Source organism: Rousettus aegyptiacus, unplaced genomic scaffold (genome assembly GCF_014176215.1).
Source record: "Rousettus aegyptiacus isolate mRouAeg1 unplaced genomic scaffold, mRouAeg1.p scaffold_m13_p_14, whole genome shotgun sequence".
In the NCBI taxonomy this organism is placed as follows: Eukaryota; Metazoa; Chordata; class Mammalia; order Chiroptera; family Pteropodidae; genus Rousettus; species Rousettus aegyptiacus.
In genome coordinates, this window is record NW_023416289.1 from 40293036 (window position 1) to 40320680 (window position 27645).

At 43.8% G+C, this 27645-nt stretch overlaps 1 long non-coding RNA gene across 2 annotated transcripts; it reads right to left on the bottom strand.

Annotated features, from left to right (window-relative positions):
* Window positions 1-5401: 5401 nt before the first annotated feature.
* On the bottom strand, window positions 5402-24388 carry LOC118611372. 2 transcript variants are annotated; one of them, XR_004954277.1, is made up of 3 exons: window positions 20159-24388; window positions 5946-6100; window positions 5402-5813 (listed from the first exon to the last, which is right to left on the bottom strand). It is a non-coding gene; the product is annotated as an uncharacterized LOC118611372 (long non-coding RNA). The 2 variants fall into 2 exon arrangements; XR_004954278.1 differs by lacking the exon at window positions 20159-24388 and adding an exon at window positions 9688-10280.
* Window positions 24389-27645: the final 3257 nt, after the last annotated feature.

Below are 27645 nucleotides of genomic sequence, written 5' to 3' on the forward strand. Positions count from 1 at the left end.
GTTTGACTTTTCTGGTTGTTCAAGGGCCTGCTTTTACTACCAGATAAGACTCGTCATGATCTCAGCATCTTGTGCAGACCTGGCTGCAGAGAATAATCCAAGAAGCATTCATGTGGAGTCTGCAAATGCTTCTTTTCCCTCTTTATTAGAGTAATAATTTTGATTTTTGGGGGCTTGCTGTGGCAGCCTTCTCCCTGGATTATAAAATGTTACCCTTTACAATGACAATGATTTCCCACTACCACTGTTTTTCTTATTGTTATTATCGTAATAAACTTTGATGTATGCCAAAATTTAGAGGAAGTTACTGTTCCTCAACTAGAAGAATCTTGAAGGTATAGAATTGAACACATTGAAATTTAGAGTTTAGCAACAGAGAAACCAACAGCCAGCTTTCACCTGTAATCTTATCTGAAACCTGGATATCTCTAGGACTTCGGACCTTTTAAAGTCTCTTGAGCGTTTTAAAAGGAATAAATGCTGGTTTTTAAAAAGCTTAAAAATTTTTAAAATATATAAATATCTATCGCTAGTGTGGCAAAATGATAGCAATTGGTGAATCTAGGTAATAGTTTTAAATGGAATTCGATTATTATTCTTTCAAACTTTTCTGTAGATTTGAACATTCGCAATATAAAAACCTGAAAATATTTAGGAAAAAAGTAATCTTGAGTTAAAGGAATGATCATGAAATGTAGAAAATATATTGGGGGAAAATAAGGAGTGACCGTCAATGTATATGGGGTTTATTTCTGGGGTGATAAAAATGTTAAAAAATTAATTCTGGTGATAGATGTACAACTCTGTAAACATACAGAGAACCACTGAATTGTGTGCTTTAAATTGGTGAATTTTATGGTATATGAATCATACCTCAATTGCTACATTAAAAAAAAAATAAGACTGCAAACTGTTATCTATGAACAAATACTCAGAATATTGTTCCCATGAACCTTTACTTAAGAATCCATAAGAGAAAAAGTTCAAACGGCCAAATTGACTAGAGATACGTTCACACACATATGTCCTTATAGAATCAACACTAAATTAGGATTATAGAAAAGAGATTGTTATATATAATGGCCATGTAACTTTGAAATATAGATAGAATAAAATTATAAAAAATAGAGAGAAAATGGAGAGAACATAAACTGTTTTCAATAATCACATTTTCATGATGATGTTGGCACTGTTATTCTCAGAAAGTTTTGTATATAATGTGAGATACAACAAACCAGTAATTATAAGATATTCTAATTCTGTTATCTCCGGTATCATTGAGAACCAGGAATTTCCATTTGAGAAAAAGACAGATACAAATTTAAGACAGATTAGGTTAAATAAATACCCTGTAATTCTAAAATTGAGTTAGAAAGATCAGTATGAATTCATGAGGTATTTATCTTTAAAATAAGACTACATATATTTATTTCTCATCTCTGTCCATTGAAAACGCCTAAAAGCAATGCTCTAACCAGGAACAATGAGTATCTCCGGTACCCAGACTGTAGTCTTGAAATATTATTAATAATAATGGAAATTAAAGAAACCAGGGCTTTTTGGAGAAATATCTGATTCTGGGTTTTGAAAAGGATATGTACCAGACAGGCCTAGGACAGCCTGTCTTATGAGAGGGCAAGGAATCTCTCGAAGACTACCAGGGTCAGGTTAAAAGATCTTGGGAGCCAAATTGAGGAAGCTCGCACTGGCCAATGATGGCACAATTTGAGCATCAGTAAAAATAGTTACAATAGAATAGAACACATCAAATATTTTAATTCCATGTATTCATAATCATCATAAAATTTGGTCACCTTTGAAAGGATGGTAAGAAATTAACTCATTATTTAGAAAACTTTAAACAAAGGAAAAGAATCTAGTATTTATCTTGACTTCTTATCTTGATCTGTATAACTGAGTAATCAAGTAGTAAAGGAGCCAGTTTCTTTTTAGACGCATTTTAGCTGATAAAGAATGAAAATCACAAATTTGCAACCTCTAATGAATTAATGGACACAGTAACCGGCTATCGACGGCTGCTAACATCACGAAAACTAGACATTCAGATATGGTGTGCCAACTGACTGAAGAATATCACTGCCACCCCGGCTAACAGTCTTGTCAAAAATACCCCCAAAATCTGAGTTTCGTTAAGCTTTCAGACCCGACCATCAATTTACAGGAAATAGAGCACAGAGGAACAGGGTAATCTATACCACAGGAATGCAATCAGCAAAATCCAGGTGGTAGGAAACTATAGGGAAAATGATCTCATTTCATTAAAAAAAAAAAAAAAACTGTTAAGAATAAAAAAAATGAAGGGGAATCTAATTTAAAAGAAACTTAAAAGACTTTTTAAAACAATAGGTAAAATACAATCAAGAGTTCTGGGAGAGGCTCACTTAGGTGATAAAACTCTAAAGAAAACATTTCCTGCAGGAAACTTTGTGATGGAGGCACATCACAGACTTCTGGAGCAGCTGGCAAAGTCCTAACTTTTACCCAGCAGTTAAAAGTGTGTATACCTTAGCATAGGGAATGCGGTTAATAATATCATAATAACTGTATATGGTGTCAGATGGGTATGAAACTATAATTGAAAAAATAAATAAATAAAAGTACGTGTGATAAGATGTTAATATCCAAAACACATAAAGAATTTATACAACTCAACAACAACGGCAACAAAAATCCAATTAAAAAATGAAAGACCTGAATAGATATTTCTCCAGAGGAAATACAGATGGTCAATAGACAATGAAAAGATGCCCAAGGTCACTAATCATCAGAGAAATGCAAATTAAAATCACATTGAGATATCACCTGACACCTGTCAAAATGGCTATCATCAATAAATCAAAAAACGACAAGTGTTGGTGAGGATGTAGGGAAAAGGGAACCCTGATGCACTGTTGGTAGGACTGTCAATTGGTACAGCCACTATGGAAAAGAGTATGGAGGTTTCTCAAAAAATTAAAAATGGATCTACCTTTTGACTCAGCAATTGCACTCCTGGGTATATATCCAAAGAAAAGCAAAACAATAATTCATGAAGATCTATGCACTCCAATATTCATAGCAGCACTATTTACAAAAGCCAAGATATGGACGCAACCTAAATGCCCATCAACAGATGATTGGATAAAGAAGTTATAGTTCCTATAATACAATAAGTATTACTCAGCCATTTATAAAATTAAATCTTACCATTTGCAATGACATAGATGGACCTAGAGGTTATTATGCTGAGTGAACTAAGTTGGACAGAGAAAGATAAATACCATATGATTTCACTTATATGCAGAATCTAAGGAACAAAAAGAACAAACTAATCAAAAACAAACTCACAAATATAGAAGACCATCTTGTGATGCCAGAGGGGAGAAGGGTTGGGGGGCTGGGAGAATGGACTGAAGGGTTAAAGGAGTACAAATTAGCAGCTGATAGATGGTCACGGGGATGGGGAGCACGGCACAGGGAATGCAGTCAGCAGTAACGTAACAGCTGGTGGAAACCAAAGAAGAGAGGGAGCAATCAGGGGGATCGTTTTCTAAACTATAGAAATGTAAAAACTATATAATATAAAAATATAAATGTACTGCATACTTGAAACTAATAATAAAATAAAATAATTTTTAAATACTCAAGATTTTTCGTGTATTTTTAGGTATTTTTACCTACTTATTTTATGTAGATCATTGATAATATTTTTATTAGCCTCTGAGAATTAGCATTCTGAATATTCTGGGTGTTACCTATAGATCCAATATTATTTTATTGTCTGTACCAACATTTGCAACTTTGTTATATGAGTCTTTATTGAGAGTTTGCTTTGTGCCTAATCTTTCATTATTGCTCTGTTTATGAACTGAGGCAATGTAGAAATTTCAAAAATATTCAATGAACAAACAAAAAGAGTCTGTGTACCTCAAAATAATTAATCATGCAGTTCTTGTTTTATGTGGTTTTCTGCATTCTTGTTATATTTAGTTTCTTTAAAAACTAAGAAATGAAAATAATTTTAAACACAAATGAGAATGTAGCTATAAATAACTCTTGACAAACATTCTTTACTCCCCAGGACAATCAAAACGTCCACAGATCTGGTCCAAGTCTAATGCTGGACCCCTGGACTCCGCTCCCTTCTCTCCCTTTCCTGACTCTGCTTTAACCCTCCCCCTGCTTCCAGCCACACGCAGGTCACCTATCCCCAGCGCCTCTGCATTTCCTCATCAGTCTGACAAGAATGCTCTGACCCCAGGTGGGTGGCCTGAGCCCTGACCTCCCACGCTGTGTCCTTCTCATCCCACTACTCCTATTCGCCTGTCCACACAGCATGATTTCTGATACTATCGATCTATTCATTTGTTTATTTGTTTAATCCACATCTCTCATGAGGTCCGCGAGAGCAGTGACTTCATCGGTCGTGTTCATTGTCACAGCAGCAGTGACAGTGCCCAAGTGCCCAAGTGGGCACTTGAAAAGTATTCGCTGAATATATGAATACATTTTTAGACCCTGAAAGCTGTCTAAAATGGAAACAGTGTCTCTTACAGAAATCTAAATGCCAAGCAGAGCTGGGAAGCAGCTGGATCCAAAATATGTGTTAAAAGGTGATAACGGGAAAGAGGCACTGACTCCGCGCAAAGGAGAGGAAATAAGAGAACAGAAATTAGCCGATTAGCAAAAGATGATGTTCCTTCAAGAGCTTGTGCTATGACCTTTCTTTCTCTCCCAGGTCTCAGGCATTTTTATCCTAAGGGCCTCGGGTCTTTGAAGGAAGTTCGCCAAACCACATCCGGAGGGTGCGACTGACTCTTCCATGTGGGCTGTCGCCAGCATGATGGCTTCCGCCGCCTGCTTTTCCCTCACCTGGGCACCGTCTGCTTATTTCTTTCCTCACTCTTTCTCTTGATCCAATAAGGTAATCACATCTGGCTTAAAATGGAATTTCCTGCTTAAAAGAAATAATACACGATGTAGAATTATTTTTCATTAAATAAACTTTAATCGAGACCTGGTTGGATTTATAATAAATTAAAAGTCAAAATGACGGTAAGAAAAGACATCAGAGAAGGGCAAGAAGATTGAATAAGAGACCCGATAGATTAAAAGAAGAACTTTATTTCATTTAAATTCATATAGCATCTGTCCTTTGAGACAGACTTAGTGGTTGATATCATGAAGCCTCAAGCCCGCTGCCTGGTTCAAACCCTGTCTCTGCCACCCACACGCAGTATGACCTTGAGTGAGCAAGCCATTTAAACACACTGTCCTTCAGTTTCCCCATCTCTAAAATGCGGACAATAATCATACCTGTTTTATAGAGTTGATGTTAAAATTAGATTCGTTAATATAGGTAAAACAGTTCGAACATTGCCTGGTATATAGTACTACAAAGTTAACTCTTATTACATTTATTGTTGTTACTCATTTTGCCTCCTTAGACATTTTGGTTTATTCTTAGTATATTCATTCAACGAAAAATGCACTTCGGTTTTAAATAAATTCAGTTCACCTGGTCAATATTAAAGAAGTCGTAGAGGTTCTTTTTGACAGAAAAATTCAACATACTGCTCTCCTTGCAGGTGAGTTAAAAAAAAAAAAAACAGAACATCTGTTGTAATTCTGTGATCAAACACAACATGAAACTTGGTTTCTTAGATAATGATTACGCAATGAATGTCCGAGACTTCAAATTCAGTTTCTTGGTCATTAAGAAAGAGGCAGTCAGAGAAAGGGCCAATGTAAGGCAGATGGTTCACTGGGGGGTGGGCAAGATGCAGGCATTCTCAAAGTCCCAAACTGTTTCCCTTGGGAACAAGAAGAAGCAAGTCACGATGAAGAAAGCTGATATTCTAGAGAACACACACTCACAATATATCATTAACAATTATAGTTATTTCATGTTAATTTTAATTTAATGTTGATTAATTAATGCTTACTATTAATTCACATGGGGCAGTTCATCTCACCAAGTGAGACCAAGTTGCGTAGGCCTCCAACATCACATCCTGGTACAGGTCCCTCTGAGCAGGTTCCAGGCACTCCCACTCCTCCTGGGAAAAGCTGATGGCCACATCCCTGAAGTCACCACTCTCTGAAACCACAAACACATGGATCACAGTGAAACTGGAGGAAATCATTTCAAAGTGAATGGCGAGGAGATGAAGGGCAGCACTTGAGGAAAGAAGTGATATGGAATTCACAGAGCGCCTCCATGTTCTTGGAGAATTCTGCTATTGCAAAGGCAAATTTCTTACATGCTGCATTTGTTGGTAACTTACTTATCCCAGCATGTCTGGGAACAGACAAAAAAAATCTGAATTTTGCTAATAAACGAGCACTATGCCCACCGTAAATGTGCATTTCTATACCATCTTGACCCTTTAAGGAGTAAGAAAAAAAATTCTCATGAAATCTTTCCTCCAAGTGTTATATAAAATATCTATCTTAGAAGATAGTTTACATAAAATTGAGAATGTTCTCATTCCTCAAGTTAATTATATTAAATGATATCAAAAGAATTTTTTCTTGTAATAAGTGAGTTTATGAGCTGCATAATAGTCCATACAACTGACATATTAGATTTAGTCACTTTTCTATTTATACATTAGGATGTTCAAAGTCTCTAAGGTCTTCCCCAGTTCTGGGGATTTATAATTACGCGCCACTTACCCATGGCTACCATCTGCCAGTCCCACTGAACATTTTCCTAGGAGCCACATGGAGTAGATCACCACATCACATACAGAGACTGAGGCCACGCAATGTCAAATTCTATCCTAACTACCTGGAAAGCTCAAGTCTGGGGAGAAGTTTCAAGGTTTTCCCAAGTGGGGTCAAATCAGACAACCACCTCTAACTTCTCAAACCCCAAAAGCCCCTGTTTCTTTGCAGGGACCAAGTGTCCAACATTTTTCTTGACAAAGTAAGATTAGTACAGAGCAGAGGCTAAATAATGTGTTCAAAGAAAATGCCAACACCAGTTGGAAACGAAGCACAAATAGGAAAAGTACTGAATCTTTTGCTTCACCTGCCTTTGCTATAATGGGACAAACTGGGGTAGAGGATCTTGGATCTTTAGGAAGGAAGCTTTGAGATAAGTAATACCAGCCACCTAACCTGATCGTCATCCTCTGGCAAGGAGAACAGAAATACAGGCTTACATGGGCCATGTTTTTAGAATTACAAAGTTGGTCAATCTCCCTCATGTTTTCCCGGGGCGGGAGGCGGGGGAAGCCTAAGCCCAGCCATGTTTCAGTGCTTCAAGAAAGACTGAAATTAAAAAAAAATTTTTTTTCTTCCATTTCTTTCTCAGCCACCCTGGTAAAGTTCTTCTTCCATTCCTCCCCTCAATGCACACACTCTCACACGAGTTGGCAGCAAACAGAAGGAAATTGAGCCCTGAACAAAATCAAGCTGGCTCCTAAAGCTCACTGTCCTTCAACATACTTTGGCAGGAGGGACCCCTGCCGGTTCTCCATCCTTGGGCTGTTTACCACGGCCCAGTATGAGGCCCCTCTTCTGGCTCTGAGCAGCTCCTCCTCCCCCAGAACCCCTTTGTGAGGAAGGATGGGGAGAGGTGGGGTGAGGCCGGGCGCTGGGAGGCAAATGCAGTGCTCAGGCCGCGACTGCCCTCTGGGCCCAACCAAGTCAGCTGGTTAAATTCGGCAGAGCACCCTTGTAATGGAACGCTAAGTAGTCATTACATCTCCAACATATGTAGTCAACGGAAAAAAAATGTTACAAAATAGGATGTTTAGGATTACATTTGTAAAATATGTGATATATAAATATTAAGACTAATAGACATTGATAGAAAAAATTCCAGAAAATTCTATGCAATGTTAACTAACAGTTCTTGTCTCTGTATTGTGGCCCCAGTTCTCTACTTTTTCCTTACAAGTACTTCATAATTGTTGTATTTATGTGAATGGTCAGGCATTAACTTAGAATATACACAGAGTTTCATCTCATACAGACATATACATATATCTATGTATACATATACAATTTCCTATGAGGAGGACATGGTTCCATAGTGTAGCGGTTAGCACGTCTTCTTTACACGCAGAAGGTCCTGGGTTCACATCCCAGTGGAGCCACAGTCCATGGTCTACGTCCGTGCCACCCTGAACAAGCCCGATGTCTGATCTCAGAAGCTAAGCAGGGTTGGATCTGGTTAATACTTAGATGGGAAACCACCTTGGAAGACCAGGTGCTATAGGCATAAATAATAATAAAAAAATAAGAAAAACAGAAGCAAATTCATAGATACAAAAAACATTTTGAGGGTTACCAGATCAGAGGGGGCTGAAGGGTGTCAGTGAAAGGGGGGGAAGGGATTAAGAAGTACAAATTGGTAGTTACAAATAGTCATGGAGATGGAAAGTATAGCATGAGGAATCTAGTCAATAATATTGTAGTAACTATGTATGGTGTCAGAGGGGCACTAGATTTATTGGGGTGATCATTTTGTGAGTTATATAGATGTCTATTTACTATGCTGTACACTTGAAACTAATGTTGTATTGTATGCTCACCATAACTGAAAAGTAAAAAATTATTATTAAAAAATGAACTTCAGTAAACATCCTTGGGCCTATGTGTTTATACATGCAAACTATTTTGTGGGATTGATTTACATACAGACAGAGAATGGCTAAGTCATAGGATATGCGTGCGTTTAAATTTTGTTTAGCACCCCTCGGATTTCTCTCCAAAAACTCTGCCAATTTACATGTCCACCAACATGGTTTATGAGCATGTCACCTTCTACACGCACTTGGCAGACTTGATATAATTGGCTTAAGTTTTGCTACTCTGATGTCTGTCTCTCTGACTTTAAGTTCATTTGCATCCAGAGTTCCTGTAGCCACAGGGGGAAGAAGATGCTTCCCTAATAAAATGTTTGATCTGGGCAAATTACTTTGCATCTTCCATCCTCGGTCTGTTCATTTTTAAATGGGGATAAAATGGCTGCTTTTCAGGAGTTTATGAGAAAAAAAAAAAGACTACACATAAAGCACCTTCCGCACAGTAGTTCAGTGAGTGACAGTGGCAGCAAGCAATGCTAGAAGTGGTACGGTAGAGACAGCAAAAGTTTCAGATCTCTGGCTAACGCAGGAGATACACGGCAGGACTCCGCGTGAAGTCAGCGCATGCACATGGCCAAACTGCTGGCATCTCCAGAGAAAGGGGTTTGACGCAAGGAATTTGACATCAGACATCTCGGGCTCAAACGCTGGCCTCACCACTTGCTAGTTCTGTGGCCCTGGGCAGATTACATAATTTCTCTGTGCCTTAGTTTTCTCATCTGCCAAATGGGAACGAGGATCGAGGATCGTGGTAACTACTGCCTCACAGGGCTGAGCTACATAACATACAGAAGGTGCTTAAAGCACCTCTCTCTCTGCCTCCGCTGCATCTCCCACCGCAGCTCGCGAGAGGGGAGAAAACACAGGCACCACTTGACTCCTGTCTTCGCAGTCAATCGAGTGGAAAAAAACAAGGGCTTTTGGTGATCGCTTCATAAGATAGACATGTCTGATCACTATATTCTACACCTGAAACTAATACTGTATGACAGCTGTAATTGAAAAAAATAAAATTAAAAAAAATAATAATAACTAAGGCTTGAAAGCAGGAGACATAGGTTCCAATTCTGGATCCAAAATAAGTTACCTCAGTGGCCTTGGGCCAGTCCATGGTCTCCTTCACGACCGTCTCCGTCTTTGTTTTAGGGGATGGAGGTGGCCTCTAGGCACGCGGCATTGGGGGCGGGGGCAGACCCAGACCGGCATTCCTTCACTGTCACGGAGGTCCCTGAGAAGGAGCCTGTTACCGGCTCCCACGTGGAGGCATAGGGCCGACTGCAAAGACTCCGCCGCCGCGGACTCTGCCCTGGGGCAGGAGGGAGCCGGCCTGCGGTGGGGGGGTGGGGAGGCATTCCCCAAGTACCTGGCCATGCAGGTACCTGGCCATAGGGTGGGGGGCGCTGTTTCCCGGGTCACCCGGCCCGGAGCAGCAGGCCTGAAACCACAGCCATGAGCATGATGACCCTCTCCACTGGTGACTCCGCGCTTCACCTTTTCCCAAAGTCAGAGCCCAAGTGAAGGTTGGTGTTTATGGAGGGGGTGCCACACTTCTTAGGTTGTTGACCCTTTCCCAGCTGCAGAGAGTCTGGGCAAGAAGAGAATCCTTGTGCGTCTTCTGGCTGGTGTCCCTGGAAAGTGACTCTCAACACCAGTCTCCTCTTGGAGAAAATGACGATAGCACCTGCCCGTTAGAGTTGTTATAAAGACTGTCAGTTACCATGCAAGCAACAAGAATAACCCAAATCGGATGGATGGTTTAAACCATAGCGGATTTACTCAGTTACCCCACTTATAAATGGGCCATATGTAGGGCAGGCTCTACTATTTATAGTCTAAACAGTCCCAGATCTTTTCTGTATTTCTTCCTTTTTATACAGAGGAAGGAAATGGAATACATAAAAATAAAGCAACAGTTGCCTACACTCTCATCTCTTTACTTGTTAATTATGTAAATCAAGAAGTAAGTTTCCGATCCCAACCTCTAGAGGCAATTCCTGCTTAGAATGTGGCATATTTTTTCAGACATTTTTTCCTATCCACTAGAGACATCTCTAGATGTTCCATATAGAGAGATATACATATACACTTTAACCAAAATAAAATCATGCTACATATGTCGATTTTCAAACTAGTTTGGGTTTATCTAGAGCAGTGATTAAAAATTCACATACATCATCTCTAGAGACAGAAAGCAGGGTGGTTGTGGGGGGGGGGCGGGGCTGGGTGGAGGAGGGCTGGAACTGTTTAATGAGTACCTAATGAGGTCTACAGAGGACAGAGAGAAAAGATTAACGAGTGAACAAAGCCAAGTGTAGGGCCATAAGGAGTGACGGGAACTGGGGCAAACTACAAAGGCCAATTTGGTGATCACGACCTCCTCCATCAGTTGTCACCATGGGGAATGTGGGCCCAGTGTTGTCAGATTTTAGAAGTTTTCAATATAAGGCAGAAATGTGGATGTTATATGAAAACCACCATTAGATATTTAGATATGGGACACGTAAGTGACATTTTGAAAAACAAAGTCTGGGCCCGCAGGTTACCAACTTACAACTTTGGTAGCAGGTCACCTTCAGGGTTCAGCCAGCCTGCTACAGAAATGTGGTATACAGGGACAGGGGACAGGCGCTGGGAGGTGTCTCGCACCTGGCCAGATACATGTCAACTCTCTGACTGTGGAAAAGGGAACCCAGCCTTACATTCAGTAGAGTCAAGTCCCTGCCTCTGAGGTTTGGATTAGGTTTCGGCAAGCGTTAGCCCCGCCCCTTCGCACAGTGGGTGGAGTTTGTTTGCCCCTCCCCTGTTGATAGTGTACATGGCTGCATGACGGGCTTTGGCCAATGGAAGGTTAGCAGACACCATGGCACACAAAAGTCTCAAATGCGTCAGTGCAGTTGGCGTGACTCTCACTCTGGTGGGCACCCCTGAGAAAAGCGTGTCCCAGGTAAAAGCATGTCGCCTTCAGCCTGGGCCCCAGAATGAACCCATACAGAACAAACCTGAAGCCAAGACCAGCTTGACACAGAACCACCCAGTGAAGCTGACTCTAGATCAGTCACACTGCAGTTGACCTCAGGCTAGTGATCATGAGGCTAAATGTTTGCTGAAGCCACTGAGGCAACGTCTGACTGCTACACCACTGTCAGGAACCAAATGATCTGTAAATCCTGCCCCAAACCCTGGTCTCATGGTTACCCCTATACTCAAAAATTATTGAGTATAGGAGTAACCTATACTCAATAATTGACCACAATGAGCCTTTATTTACGTGAGTTCTATCTGTCGATATTTACTATATTAGAAATTAAATGCCATTTACACATAAATTTTTAAAACACAAGAATGTTCAACATCATGAATCATCAGAGAAATGTGAATCAAAACCACAGTTTTGATACTACTTTGCACCCAACTAGGATAGCTATGATACATTTTTAAAAAATACAGATAATAATTATTGGCAAGGATATGAAGAAGTCAGAATTTTCATGTCCTGCTGGGGGAATGTAAAATGGTGCAGCCGCACTGGAAAACAGTCTGGCAGGTCCTCAAAAGGTTAAATATAGAGTTGCCATATGACCCAGTCACTGGTAGGTATATACTCAAGAAAAACGATAACATGTGTCTGTACAAAATTTATACGCAAATGTCCATAAGAAGCATAATTTGTAATAGCCAACGGTGGAAACAAACCAAATGTTCCTCAACTGATGAATGAATAAATATAAGTGGTATGCCCATACAATGGAATATTACTTGCCAATAAAAAGGGAATAAAGTATCAATTCATTCTACATGTGCATGAACCTTGAAAACATTATGCTAAGTGAAAGAAGTCAGTCTATATGAAATTTCCAGAACAAGCAAATCTTTAGAGAAGAAAATAGATTAGTCAGTGCGGGAGCTAAGGGTGAGGGAACAGGGAATAACTGCTAATGGGCGCCAGATTCCTTTTGGGGGTGACAAAATTTTTAAAAAATTGATTGTGGTCATAGCCGCACAAGTCTATGGATGTATTGATAACCATTGAATTGTACACTTTATGGGAGTAAAATTGAATGGGCAAACGTGACTTATATCTCGATAAAGTTGTTGTTAAAACACACCCAGGAATACCTACGCAGAGAACCCATTAGCCGGCAAAGCAATGACACCATCACACATGTAACCTCTGGAAAACTCCGCTGAGTCCTCGTGGGAGATGACAGTGAAAGAGGCAAAAAATATCTGATTCTTATAGAAACAGTACTGAAAGAGCCCCCAACCCACACGTTGAGAACCACTGCTCCAGATTCCGAGGGCACCAGGAATAAGGTCCCCAAACCACATGTTTTTCAGGAACCTGGGGTTTGGGCCCCATCGCTGCCTCTCTGTGGTAATTCTTTGGACCCTTCTCAGTTCCGGCTCCACGAGGACTCCCCAGAGGACCTTCAGCATATGCCCATCCCCTCAGCCTCTCTGCCTACCAGGAAAGTATCAGAAAAGGCTGCCTGCAGCAGAGGCAACCAGTTCCGAGTCTCGACAGAGAAAAAGAGCCAGACACAGAAAAGAGGAAAGAGCTCCCTGGCAGAAGAGTGGCAGCTAGGGACTGACTAGTTGTCCTGGGTCCGCGGGAGGGACCTCACCGCTGAGCACGCTGAGTTCTCCTTCTCCCTCCCAAGGTCACATGGGATGGGGCACACTACCAAAAGATACTCGATCCCAAGTCCCTGCTCTCTGCCATTGCCTCATATTGTATCACGTAGGCTCGGATGTGAACTCGTTAGGATCCAGCCCGTTTATTATGCAGCGCTATGCTCTACACACACACACACACACACACACACACACACAAACACACACACATGCACGCACGCACACACAGCACCATGCCTGAAACAGTGTATCAGGACAGAGCATGTGCTGTTTATTAAGGAGATGCTTAAGCTCATCTCCCTGACTACACCAGATCTTTCTGGAAACAACACTTAAATCCTGCAGCACTTTGCTACGTTCTAGGCACATTGTCAGCATTTTAGATGTATTGATTCATGTCATCTTGGCAGCGACCTTGGGGACCAGCATTATTCATCCACTCTACAGACGAAGAAACTGAGGTTCAGAGAAACGCTTCGTTCAGTATTTTGCACACCTGGTAAATATCAGAGCCAGAGTCTGCGCTTAGCCAGTTCACGCTTAACCTCACTATACTGTGTCTCGGAGGGAGTGAAGGAAGCGATGTGACAAGAATATGCAATTCTTGCCAAGAAGCCCACACTCAGCCTCTGGGGCGGGCTGAATAACGACCCCCAAAGATGCCCTTGGCCTAATCTCCAGAACCTGGAAATACATTCCCTTATATGGCAACAAGGACACTGCAGATGTGATGAAGTTAAGGATCTTAAGATGGGGCCATTACTCTGGATTATGGTGGTGGCTCAACATACTCACAAGCGTCCTTATAATGGGGGGGCAGGAGGATCAGAGTTGGAGGGAGAAGGTGCAAGGGCAGAAGCAGAGGTCAGAGAGGAAGAGGATGCTGTGCATCTCTGAACAGAGGAGGAGCTTTGAGCCAAGGAGTGCAGGCTCTAGAAGCCAGAACGGATGAGGAAATAGATCAACACGGCCATAGACTGTGCTCACTGGGGCGAGAACCCAGGACCTTCTGCTTGTAAAGCAGACATGCTAACCGCTACACTATGGAACCACGTTCTGCAGCAACTTGTTACAGCAGCAACAGGAAACTAATACAGTCTCTTCAATGGGAGCTGACGATTCACCTCTCCCACCAAACCCACAGAACTAAGGCGTTTCACCAAAACAGAAGAAACGTTTGGCTCCTGGGTAGACGAAAAGTGTAAAATGTCCACCACATACGTCAAGAGGGGCTTTGTGTTCCTCTTAAATGTCTCCTGAGAACACTTTCATTAAAGAAGGAGCAAATTTACTCTTATGTAGAAGTAAGTGCTACATCAAACTAATGCCGGCATTCATTTAAAAATATTTATTGAGCACCTACCACATGCTGGGTACCGTTCTAACACTGGGGATTCAGCAAGAACGAAAGGGATAGAATTCCCTGTCCTTGTGAGTCTTGTAACTCTGGTGGAGAGACAGATAATGGACAAAAGAAATAAGTAGATTTATTGGGTGGTGATGAACACAGTGGAGAAATACATGCCAAGAAGAAAACATGGAGGACTCGGACACGAGCTGCAAGTTTAGAAGAGGAGCCAGGGGCACTGTCTTCGACAAGGCAGCTTGTGAGCAGAGGCCTGAGGGATGCAAGAGAGGGAGCCTCAGGGATCCTGGAGGAAGAAAATTCCAGATAGTGTGGAGTGAGCAAGGAGGGAGAGAGTAGATGAAGTCAGAGTTAACGGGAGTGGGGGTGGGAGGGGGTGATCTTGCTGGGCCTCTAAAGGGACTTTTTGGACTTACTCTTGGTGAAGCCACCGGTGGTAGCAGCAGAGAAGGGACATGATCTGGTTTGCATTTCAACAGATTAACTTAGCAGGACCAAAATGGAAACACACAGCCTGGTTCTGGTTACGGAGCAATTGCAAGTGTTCAGGGAAGAGGCACGGTGTGTCTCAGTCCGGGGTTTCTGCATTGGGGACATGTCAGTGGCATTTGCTGACGGATCAGATGTGACATCCGGAAGGAAGAGGGGAGCCCGTGGAAGACGCCTGCAAGGGCGCTGGCCTGAGCAGCAGGGCCAGCGGAGCTGTGTTACCTGGCACGGGAAGCCTGCAGGACGCGCAGGTTTGGGAGGCAGATCTGACGCTCGGCTTTGGACACAAGTCACTTGTGAGTCGCTTAGACAGCCAGGAGCAGATGCTGGAAAGATGAAGCCAGAATCGGGGTGAGGTTTGCACTGGAGACAGAAGTTTGGGAGGAGCAGCGAACAAGGCGGCGCTTGCTCGGTGCAGTTATGACTGGAGCATTTGTCTGACAGTGGTGTCGTGGCTGCGGTTCAGTGTTTCCCGCGCAGGGCGGGAGGGAGAGACTAGCAACGCGCGACAAACGGAACCGGATCCTAAAACGCACACGTCCGCCACGTCTGCGAGATAAAACGCGAGGTGACGGCACAGAGCAGGGATTTGGGATCAAGCACGTTTTGAAAGTCAGCTCTACCCCGCGTGATTTTTTTTTTAATTAAAATTATTGGGCGACATTGGTTAATAAAATTAAATAGCTTTCGAGTGTATAATTGAATGACAGGTCACACGAACACTGCGTTGTGTGTTCACCACCCACGTTAACTTTCCTTCCGTCACCAAGTGTTTGACCGCCTTTACCCCATCGACCTCCCCGTTCCCGCTTCCCTCTGGTGACCACTGATCCACTCTCCGTATCCCGGAGTCTCTGTTAGTCATGTTTGTTTGTGGCTTCCAGTTTTATATCCCACGTGAGTGAATCATATGGTTCTCAATTTTCTCTGACTTACTTCAGGTAGCATGATAATCTCAAGATTTATCCATGTTGTCGCAATGGCAGTATTTCATCTTTTCTTACGCCTGAGTAATGTTCCATTGTATACACCCCGTGTGATCTGCAGTGACCTACTTCGTCTCTCCAGCTGCCCCGAGGGCTGTTGGCAGACAACTTCCTGCTGTCAGCTCCCTCGGTGTCCCCCTCAGGTGCAGAGAGCTGCCCAGCTCAAATCTGGGCCCTTCCTGGGATGGCCCCATCAGTGATCAATGGGGTCAGGGATATGAAGCCTGGGAGTTTAAGCCAAACAGGGCAGCTCTGTTAAGCTATCCACACTCAGAGCCTCCTGTGGGGTCCACCGAGGCCGACGTGGGGCCTGCATCACAGTTCAAATTCTCCATCTGCCCAACCCTGGCTCTTCCCTCACCCCTCCTCTGGCGTCAAGCACTAATAAGCGTCCTGCACTTTAAACTGCATTTCGGCGTCTGCTTCCAGGGAGCTCAGATTGCAACAGGATTCAACGGCAAAGCCTAAAAGTTGCGTTTAACCTGTACGCAGGCCCTACAGTATTCCAGGCCTGCTTCCTAAGACATAGACCCCTATCTGTGCCATGAGTCTGACCTCCCGACCTGAAGAGACAAGAGAAGAGTAACAAACACCTGCTCTAAGCGTTTCAAAAAAGCCACAGAGGGAAGGGTCAAAGGTGCCCAACCACATTAGTATTCAGTGTGCAGAAAGATTCTAGTTAAAAACACAATAGCCAGTCATTTTATATCTAGATCGTCAAAAAAAAATTTTTTTTAAGTCTCTCAATATTAGGGTTTAATCCACAGAATGAAACAATTATCCATGAGTCCATACTGATCTAAGTAAATGATCAAACAAATAAGTAAATGGGGATTCAATAGAATTTTAATTCATAAATATAGAAGGAAAAGGGACATAAAAAAAAATCACTACTAGGCGAATGTCCCGATAATAACTGCTGTAGACAAGACCCACCATTGGAGGCTAAAATCAGTGGGTGAAAGTCTGAGGAGAAACAAGGCTTGTATAGTCTCCAAGTATCTCCTCTTAGGCACTTATTGTTAATAAAATTAATAATTATAACCAAGTGGTCAAGGCCAAAAGGAATAAGACACAGGGACATCATGAACCCCCTGATATGATGCACTGAGAAGAACACAACATCGTTTTGTGGTATTCTTGGCAAAAAATGCAGAAACTTCATGCATTTCTACCATGAAAAACACAAGACAAACCCAAATCAAGAAACATTCTGTAAAACAGCTGATAAGCACTCTTCAAAAATGTCCAGGTTATGAAAGACAAGGAAATACAGAGGACCGGCCCACAGGCTGGAGGCTAAAGAGACAGCTAAGTGCAGTGTGGGATCCTGGATTCGATCCTGGAACAGAAAACCTGTTAAAACTCAAATCAGGTTGGTACTTTAGTTAATATGGTACTAAGGCTCATCTCTGGGTTTTGGTCACTGTGCCACAGCGTTAACTTAAGGGGGACAGGGGAGAGATACCGGGGAACTCTGTGCTATCTGCAATTTTCCTCTAAGTCTGAAACTATCTAGCAGGGTAACATCCACCTCTCTCTCTCTCTCTCTCTCTCTCTCTCTCTCTCTTTGATGTGAGGGAGCCAGACATATGTCATGAAGACACCATGAAGGTGGCCACACAGTGAGACACTGAGACCTCCTGTCAACGGCCAGCACTGTCTGCCAGGCATGTGAATGACCTACCAGAGGGGACACCCTCAGCCCCAGCCAAGCCTTCTGATGACTGAAGGCCTGGCCGATGTCTTCACTGAGAGGGCTTCGAGCCAGAACCATCCAGAGACCACCTTCTCCCCTCAATACTTGACCCACAGAAAGTCTGTGTGATGGATGATGTTTACAGGTTTGAGCTGCAGTTTTAAAAGAAAATATTGGTGTTGCACACAGTAGCCACCAGATGGCGCCTGGATTCCAGGGATGGAAACCAAGACTGTGCCAACATTACAAAGCCCTTGAGTTCATTTACAAATATATCTCAATCCTAATAAAAATGCCATTGGGGTTTTCCTCTAGCGCTAGACAATTTGATTATAAGGTTCATTGAGAAGGACAACAGGCCAAAAAAGGGGGAGGAGGAGAAGCGAGGGTGTAGCTCTACCAGATGTTAAAAACAATATAAAGCAATGTTACGGATTCACAAATAAGCACACAGATCAAGGAAAGAATTAGAAAATCCAGAAATAGAAGCAATTGCTCGTGGAAATGTATTCTATGATATAATTAACGTAATAGTTTTGAATTCGGGGGGGGGAGGGACTTGAGGGAAGTTTTTATCCAGCAGTATTAGAGCAGCTTGATAAAGCAAGCATGAATTCAATCCTCGCACTGGATGCCACATTAAATTCCAAGTGTATCTAAGATCTAAGTGAAAAAGTGCAGTTGCGCAAGTAATAAATGAAAACACGGTGATTCCCCTAATGGCCTGGGACTGGGGTAAATTTTCTAAACTATTCATCAAAACCCAAAAGTGATAAAAGAAAATTTTGTTAAATAACTAAACAAAAAGGAAAATCTTTTATAGTTCCAAAAAAAAATAAACCCACCATACACAAACTAAAAACCACAGATCACGAAACAAGGAAAACATGTACAACTTATATGGCAAAGGATTAGTATCCCTAACACATAAAGCGTACCTAAAAATTGCTGGAAAAAAGACTAAGAAACCTCTTGAAAGCGGGAAAGGTATGTGAACAGAGTTCACATTAGAAAATGCAAATGTCCCCATGTATATAAAAATATCCTCAACCTCACACATAGTAAAAAAAAGTTACAGCTATACTGAGATCCCTTTTCTCACCTACCTGATTAGCAAAAATCCAAATGTTTGACAACGTGCCACTGGCAATGCTGTGAGGATAGAGGGTTTCTCACACGTTGCTGGTGAAATGCAGAGACGTGAAAGCACCGTGGAGGAGCACCTGGCAAAATCTAGCAAACTCACCCTTTGACCCAGCAATCCCATGTCTAGGATTGCACGGCAAAGATACGCAGGTGGGAAAATGCAAAGCCATATGAATGTGTCTCTTCACTGCAGCACTATTTGTGACGGCAAAACCTGGAAAACGACTGAAGTGGCCATGAATAGGGCACTGGTTAAATTGACTATGTTGCATCGACCCCAGATAGAATACCATACAGCTATGAAAGGAAATAAGATATATTAGGATTACATATACACAAGATGTGTGTGTGTGCATGCTTAAGATATAGTTCCATGAAAAAAGCAAGGTGCTAACTGGTGTGCAAAGTGTGCTACCTTTTGTGCAATAAGGAGGCAGGGGGTATCTCCTAGTCATCTGGGACCCAGCCCTAGGGTGATTAGAGCAGGCAGCTAGCAGTGCAGAGCCTCACAGAGGAGCTGGGCGGAGGCTCTGGATGGGTTCGTTAGTATTTGAAAGGTGTGCTCATGGGTGAGTTCTTTACTACCCTTAGAAGTTGGCCAGTCCTGGCAAGGGCAGTCCCTCTAGGGCCTGCAAGGCCCCAGATGTCAAAGCACCAGGATACAGGGACAAAAGGCCTGGCTAATACACCTCCTTGGCCTCTCAGCTACACTTGACCCACCTTCTTGAACCTCCCTTGTCCCCTACCATCTATAACTCTTTGTCCCTCTGGCTCTCCTCCCATCACCCTGCCTAACCCTCCTCAGGGTCTGTCCTAATTTCTACTCCTATGATACCTGGCTAGGGGATCTTTTTCTTATGCTGCTTGTCTCCTTGGGAAGACTCATCCAGGCCCATGGCTTCAGCTGCCACTTGGATACTGATCATTCTCAGACCTCAATTTCTATCTGGACCTCTCCCTTGAGCTTAAGACCCTATAATCAACTACCCATAGGATGTCTGCACCTGAGTATCTCACTTGGAACCTGATCAAATCCAAAAGCAAATTGATCATGTCCTCTACCCCAGCCCCGCCCTTCCTCCTACAGTGCTTGTGTTTTATGAATGGGAACCACAATCCATCTGGGACCCAGGCCAAGAACCTGGGAGCTGTCCTCCCTCCTCCCAAATAGTAATCAAGACCGTGTAAATATCTTCTGTCTGTCACCTCTTCTCCAACCTCCTTCACCCCTACTCACCCCCATCCCCGTGGCTCTGGTTGGGACAATCTTCATCTCTGGCTTGTATTACTGTAGCAGACTCTGGATCAGTCAGGGTCCAGTGAGGAGACAGAAACCACGCCAGTTACTTTAACAGAGGAAATTCAACATATTTCAGAATGTAAGGAACTGCCAGCTTCGTATAAAATTGTTTTCTAGATAACCGAGCTGGTAAAGAGAGAACTCTAAGGCCACAGTTCTTAAATGTTAGAACTGCCTGGAGGACTAGCCTAATGCTCAGCCTCGGACTGGTCCAGAAAGGGCCTGGAATTTTGCATCTCTAACAAGTTCCCAGCTGATGCTGACGCTGCTAGTCCAGGACCCACACTCTGACACCCAGGGCTCTATAGGTACCACGGGAGTGACATCTGCAGGAACTTGCCACCGCTCCCAGATCCAGGGGGACAGAAACTCTGCACCAACTGCCTGGCACTGACGTTTCTAATGAAACTGGTCTGGCAAGTGTTAAGAGAACTACAACTGGATCAGCCCCTGCTACAGGAAGTCGTGCTGCACAGCAGTAAGGAACTGCTGCCGCGGTAACACACGCCTCCCGCGGACAGCCTGCAAGTCCCTTGCTCCTAAGGTGACCGACTGGGCTGGGAAGCGTTCCCTGGAGGCAGGCGTTCCAATGTTAAAACTGGTAAAGTCCTGGGCAGACCGCAACGTGTCGGTCACCCTCCTTCTGCTGTCACCTAGCAAGAGCCTAACGTGGCACCAGCTGGTAAAGCAGGCCGCGTCACAGAGGGGCCCGGGGGCCCGGCTGGGAGCTGAGACCACACCTTTACAGCCGCTGCTGGCTCCTCCTGGTCTCCGTCCTCTGAGGCCAGCCAGCCCCGGCTCTGCCACCAAGAAGAGCTTTAGAAATCGGTAGAACTGATCATTTCAGACTCTGGACAAAAGTTTTTCAATACTGACTGTGATATGGTGATTTACAGTAAATAACTATTTGGTCTTCATGCCCTTTCCTGGCACAGAGCTCCCTAAAACCCTTAGTTCCCTAGATCATAGCGCGATAAAGGTGAAGGGTCCTTTTTCAACTTTTTGATGCAGCATAAAAGCCTCTTCAGAGTTATCGTCAGCTGCAGCCTAGTCTCATCTCCTTCCCTGAACTTGATGATCTCTGGAAATACAGAAATCTTTAGTGTCTTTTTTGTTCACAACTAGTCCCTTTCAACCACCGGGGCTTTTGGAAAGCCCCGGCATCGTAAGGGTGGGGCTGGTTACCAGGGGAACCCACTTGTGATTGGAGGGCAGGAAACTTCAGACCCACTACGCGCACCCTGGGCTGGAGGCTGACTCAAGCACGGAGGGCCATAGATTTAATCCACCGCGCCTACATAACAAAGCCGGGTAAGAGCCTCTTGGTGGTTCCGGAGACCTCGAGGCTGGTGACCGAAAGGACGTTCCTACCCCTCCTCCCATGCCTTGTACTATGCATCTCTTCCATCTGACCGTCCCGAGTTGTATCCTTTCATAACAAACTGGTGATCTAGCACGGGAACCCCCAATTTGTAGCGACGTTGGACAGATTGTGGGTAACCTGAGGACGCACTACTTGCAATTGGCATCTGGGGAGGGGGTAGGGCATCTTGTGGGACTGAGCCCTTAACCTGTGGGATCTGATGCTGGCACCAGGTACTGTCAGAATTGGATTGAATCACAGGACACCCCGTCGGTGTCTGCAGAATTGGAGAATTTCTTGGTGTGGGAAAAACCCACACACATTGGTGAGCAGAACTGAAATGCTGAGAGCACAGTGGTGAGCAGAGGAAGACTCGGAGCTCTTCCTTGTCAGTGCCTATGGGCCGCCAATCAGAGTGAGCTTCCAACTCGTTAATGCAGCATTAAAGCCTCTTCAAAGTTACCTTCTCCTTTCCTGAGCCTGATGTTGGGAAGTATATCTATATCTTTAGTTCTCCTAAAGCAAATAATATTCTCAAGTTGCTATGCTTTGAATATATTATTCCCTCATCCGGATGGAAAAGCATATAAACACCCCTTTTAGAGGAAAATATAAGATCGAAATATGTGCTTCCCCTTTAAGAATGAAAGTTTGCTTTTTCAGTCGGGAACGTGCTTAGCTAGATGTGAAGGCCAAAGAAAATCTCAAAGCAAGTGTATTTTTGAATTCTGACACCCAAGGAGAAAAAAAATATATGAACACTCCTAGTGCTAAGGAAACTTGTTAGTTTTTCTTTCCTGTTAAAGATATTTTTACTTGAATTCTTTTCAAAGCTTGAAACCTTTTTAGATAAGTTCCATAAGTGAAAAGCAATGGTTGGTTTGGAAATTAGAGATGGTTTGTAAAAATCATGTCAGATGATTTAAAAGATTCAGCGATCGTTTTCAAAGCTTGTTCTTTGTGTGGTTATGTGGTTAAGAGTGATTTTGCTTTTTTTTTCTCTCTACTGAAATACTTTTTAAAAATATTAATCAAGCGGTTTTTGACCAGTCTTATCTGGTTTTTCTCCAGCATGAATTCCTATGTGGAGACTTCCAAGGCAAACTCGCAGCTCCTTACAGGATGCCACTAGAATCGATACCTTCTCCCTCCAGCAGGCTGAATCAGAACTGTCAGCATGGCTGTCTTTCCACTCTGCTGATCCCCTTTTGAGGCAGTAATTGTGGGTTTTGGTCTATGCACTCCACCTTTTCGGCACGATTATCTTTCCTGTGGTAGACACGCATCAAACAGTGGTTGAGTGACTGCAACAGCATTTTTGATACAACAGCATTTTTTTATAAAACTGAGTTCCAGCGCTGCCCTGGCCAGCCGTCATTTACCCCTGGGCACATTGACAGTTACCTGAGTCCCAGCCGACTAGCCAGCGGAAGGCAGGGAGCAGTGGGCACGGTGAGCACTCTGGAGTCAGACTGCTCTGCCCGGCAGCTGCCCACTGTGTGACAGGGCAAGTGACTGAACAGCCCTGGGCCTGCCTTCCTTTCCTACAAAATGGGGAAATAACGTTACCCAACGGAACCAAACGGGGGTCTGCCCACCCAATGCGCAACACAGCCAAACGCTGAACATCGATGGTTCCGATGGAGAAATCAAAGCCATTTCGTTTTCAGGTTGCCAAGCAAGGAGAATGGGAAGTTGGCAGTTAAACCTCAAACCTCCCTGATGACTTTTAATCAAGGGTTTTTAAAGGCACAGATTGAGGGTTGGGGTGGGGGGTGGGGGGCAAGCTGGTGTGCGGAAGTGACGACGTGCAGGTTTTGACTGGAGAGCTTTGCAACTTGGCCATTTAAGGTAAGAGGCCTCAGCACCAGGCCTTCTTGGACGATGGACACTTTGCTTCTGAAAGAGTTCCGTGTTCGAGTTCAGGTTACTACTGTCCCAGTCCTTTGGTTGGGGGGTGTGGTGAGTCTGGTTTCCAGGGTAACTGAAGGTCAAAGTTCTTTCCTTTGTGCATGCCTCTGCTGCATGATTTGTGGTTTTGTTCTGTTCTAAAAGGCAACTCGGGATCTTCTTAAGAAACAGGATAGGACCATTTGAGCTGGTTCTGTGGTCACAGTAATGATGGTTCCTACCTCAGATGTCGCAGTGAGGATTAGATGACGTGATGCACATTAGGTCCAGAGCATGGTGCTTGAGACTTTACACAGAACTTCAGTGTTTGCTGAACCAGAGCCAGAGTATAAATGGTCATGGACACATGTCCGGGGCGGGGGCGGGGAGGCATTCTTCACCCACCCGCCCCCAATGTCTCTCGGGAACTGACTCCATGGAGAGTCCCCTTCCTCTCCGTTAGCTTCCAGACAGGACTAAGCACCGAGCACAGCTCAACAGTGCATCTCTCGAGGTTGTCTAGGTAAGAGTGGACTCAGTGGGAATCATTAGAGAGAAGTTGCCTGGGCGGCAAACACACCTGAGAGGAATACATGCAAATTAGATACAAATGAGCAGCCTATTTGGCTTCCTTCTTCAGGTCAGCTGACAGGGCTTTTGACAAAAGAGTCTAAACCTGAACAGAGTGGTCCATTAATTCTGGCTTTCGACAAATCTGAGGGCCTGTTGTGCCAGGGACAGTTCCAGGCCCTGGGGCCCTTGCAGGGTTTATGTTCGGGGCCTACACTGTTGGCTATTAAGTACATGCAGTGTTTGAACTAAGATATGCTAAAGAATAAAATAAAATTTTATTTTATAATAGAATTTCAAAGACTCAACATAAAATCTCAATAATTTTTACATTGAATGAATGCTGAAATGATCATATTTTTGATATATTGGATTAAATAAAATATATTTTATTAAAATTAATTCTATTTCTTTTTGCTTTTTTATAGATGAGACTCCCAGAAAGTTTGAAATCACATACGTGACTCGTATCTGTGGCTCACATTCTATTTCTCTTGGACCATGCTGTTCCAGGGGCTCGACCTGGAGACCCTGTCTGATCCAGCTCACTCCAGTGCATTCAAAGGGGACATTTACCTAGACCGCCATTCACAAGGATTAGGGGGTTTGGAGCAAATGCCTCTAGCTGATGGTGCCTGTTTTAAATGTGTTGCAAGGACAGAAATAGATGGGAAAAGGAGGAAAAGAAAGACAGGAGATTGGCACACAGCTGGGGAGACTGGGGAGGGACACAAAGAGTGCTTGGCTACCTGAGAGCCAACTTATAACTTGTCCTCTGTGGGAGGCAGAATAACGGTCCCCAAAGATGTGCATGTTCTAATCCCAGGAACTTGTCAATATAATATCTTACATGGCAAAAAGGACTTTGCGGGTGTGATTAGATGAAGGATTCTGAGATGAGGAAGTTATCCTGGATTATCCAAGTGGACTCGATGTAATCATAGGTCCTTATAGATGAAAGAAGAAGCCAGGAAAGCCAGAGAAGATGATGTGACCGTGGAGGCAGAGGTCAGAGTGATGCCACTGCTGACTCTAAAGATGGAGAAGAGACCACGAGCCAAGAAACATAGGTTGCCTCTAGAAGCTGGAAAAGGCAAAGAAGTTCCAGAAGGAACACAGCCCTGCAAAACCTTGATTTTAGCTCGGTGAGACCCATTTCTGATTTCTGTCCTCCCGAACTATTAAGATAATATGTTCATGTTGTTCTAAGCACTAAGTTTGCAGTAATGTGTTACAGCAGCAACAAGAAACTAATACGTTCCCTTGCCTGCTGGCTATTTCTTTGAGTCTCATCCTTCACTAGTTGAGAGGGCCACTTCCTTCTAAGGGGTAGTGGGGAACACACTGGATTGGGTCTTCCATCTGCCCTTTAGGTCTGTGGGCAAGTTCCTTTTCCTCTCTATAAGGCTGGGGACAAGAAGACCGGGAAAACTGCGTGGACTTCTAGTGGAGAGGAATGGCATATTCATCTGCACTGGGAGTCAGCATAGATGTCATTACTAAAATTAGGACAAAACAAGTGCCAACGAATCGAATGGTTGTTCACCGATCTGAGTCATTTACACAAGCCATCTCATATAATTCTGAGAACGGCCCTATGAGTTAGATAACTGTTATTATCCCATTTTCAATCTAAGGAAACCAAGGTCAGAGAGGTTTCATAACTTGCCCACAGTCACTAAGACAATAAAATGTGAGCCAAGAGTCAAACCTTGGTTTACAGACCACTGAGAGGCCCTCTTTGCTGAAGGGAGAGATCTGACCAGTGGGAGGGATCCATAAGTTTCATTCATTCGTTGATCTCAGAATAGCTGGGCCCCTGTGCCTGGCATTCAGGGTACAGTGGTGACCAGCTCAGGCCAGATTTTTGCAGCATGGGAGTCATATTCTATTAAAAGGACACCAACGACTGAGAACTAAGCCAATTAGGATGAACTGATGAAGAACATTAAGGGGGGTGAGATGAGAAGGCGCAGCTGGGACTGGGAGGCTGCGCTTCAAAGCAGCGCGTGGTTCTGAATCCGAGAGCCTGCTGCTGCCCTCCAATGGGGGTCATGACCAAATTCATCATGGTTCCTATCTTTTTCTTTGGTAATCCCCCAAATACAAGCCCCTCTCGTCATCTCAGATCCTCTCACCTCTATATCATTCTCTGTGTTGTGTTTTGTTCCACCTGACTCCTACCTTCCTCCATCCTTCTCACACTGTGACCCCTGTAAACCTTTTACTGAATGTTTCCTCCAACTCTTATCTTAACCAAAGCCAACTCGTTTCCTGAAGATAATTGCCACAATCCTAACTGAAGGTTCTTCATTCCCCCCATTTGCCAAACAGCTCAGGTTCCAAAGGAGGAGTGAGGTAGTCAAGATAACGCTGCGAAAACAAATGAACTTGAATCCCAGTGGTTCACCCAAACAAAGGGAGAGACTCACTCCCATGCCACATCCAACCCGGGTTAGTGGGGCTCTGCTCCATGTCTTCATTCATGGCCCCAGGCTCTTCATTCTTGGGGCAGCCTCTGAAGCACTGCCAGTCTCCTGGCAGAGGGAAAAGACACACAGACAGCCATGAGCTGGCTCTTAAAGCTTCCACTCAGAAGATCTGTGCGTCACTTGTGTTCACATTTTGTTGGCTAAACGGAGTAATATGGCCAAGCCCTCTATCAATCAGGGTATCTTTCAGGAGAGACGGCAAATATTGTGAATGAGGACGATACACTCTGCCATCTTTGGCACCCCAATACTGTCTCCAGACATTATTATTCCTTCTCCATACTCGTATTTCTTTTAGAAATTCTGCTTGCCATGGACACACCCTTAGAATAACATGTAGACCCTCTTTTCTTCTAGCTCATCACAGTCGCCCCCTATATCAGATCCTTTGGAGTGTTCCAGAGCTTCTAAACCTGTCACTTTTCTCAGTCTCACAAAAGCTACACTCTTCCAAGCCACCATCATCCCTCGCCTGAACTACTGCTGTAGTCGCCCTCCAAATCTTGCTCTACAATTAATTCATGACCCACTCAACAACCAGGGTAATCAAGTCACGCTACTAAATCCTTCTGTAGTTTCCCTCTGGCCTTCAGGGAGGGTCTAAAATCCTCACCCTTCCCTAGAATATGCTTTCCCAGCAGGCGTCTGTTTACTGCCTCCCGCTCTACAGTTGTCCCCTTCACTCCACGGCCCAGTCACTGGGCTTCATCAGTGGCAGTGAACTGACACTTTACTTCAGGAATTTCTCAACAGGGTCTGTTACTTGCAATTCTCTCCCCTCGCCCCTCTCCACCCCAGCTCCGCGCACCTTTTCACCTATCATCGGGTCTCAACTTCCTCACTGAGGCCCTCACATCTAGTTGGTTCTTTCGCGCATGTGCTCCCGCAGCGCCCCCTACTGCCCTTTCTGGAACGCGCACCATTTCTGTCTGCGCATGCTCAGTGCCTCCCCTGCCCGCCCAGACTTGTAACTGCAGGGACTGTCCCTTCCCCTGCGACGTGCCCAATACAGTGATCGTGCTCGGTAACTTTTATTTCCAAGAGAGAATATTTGTCATACCTAAAGACTGGGGAAGGTATAAAGGTTAATAGGTGTAATGATCTATGAC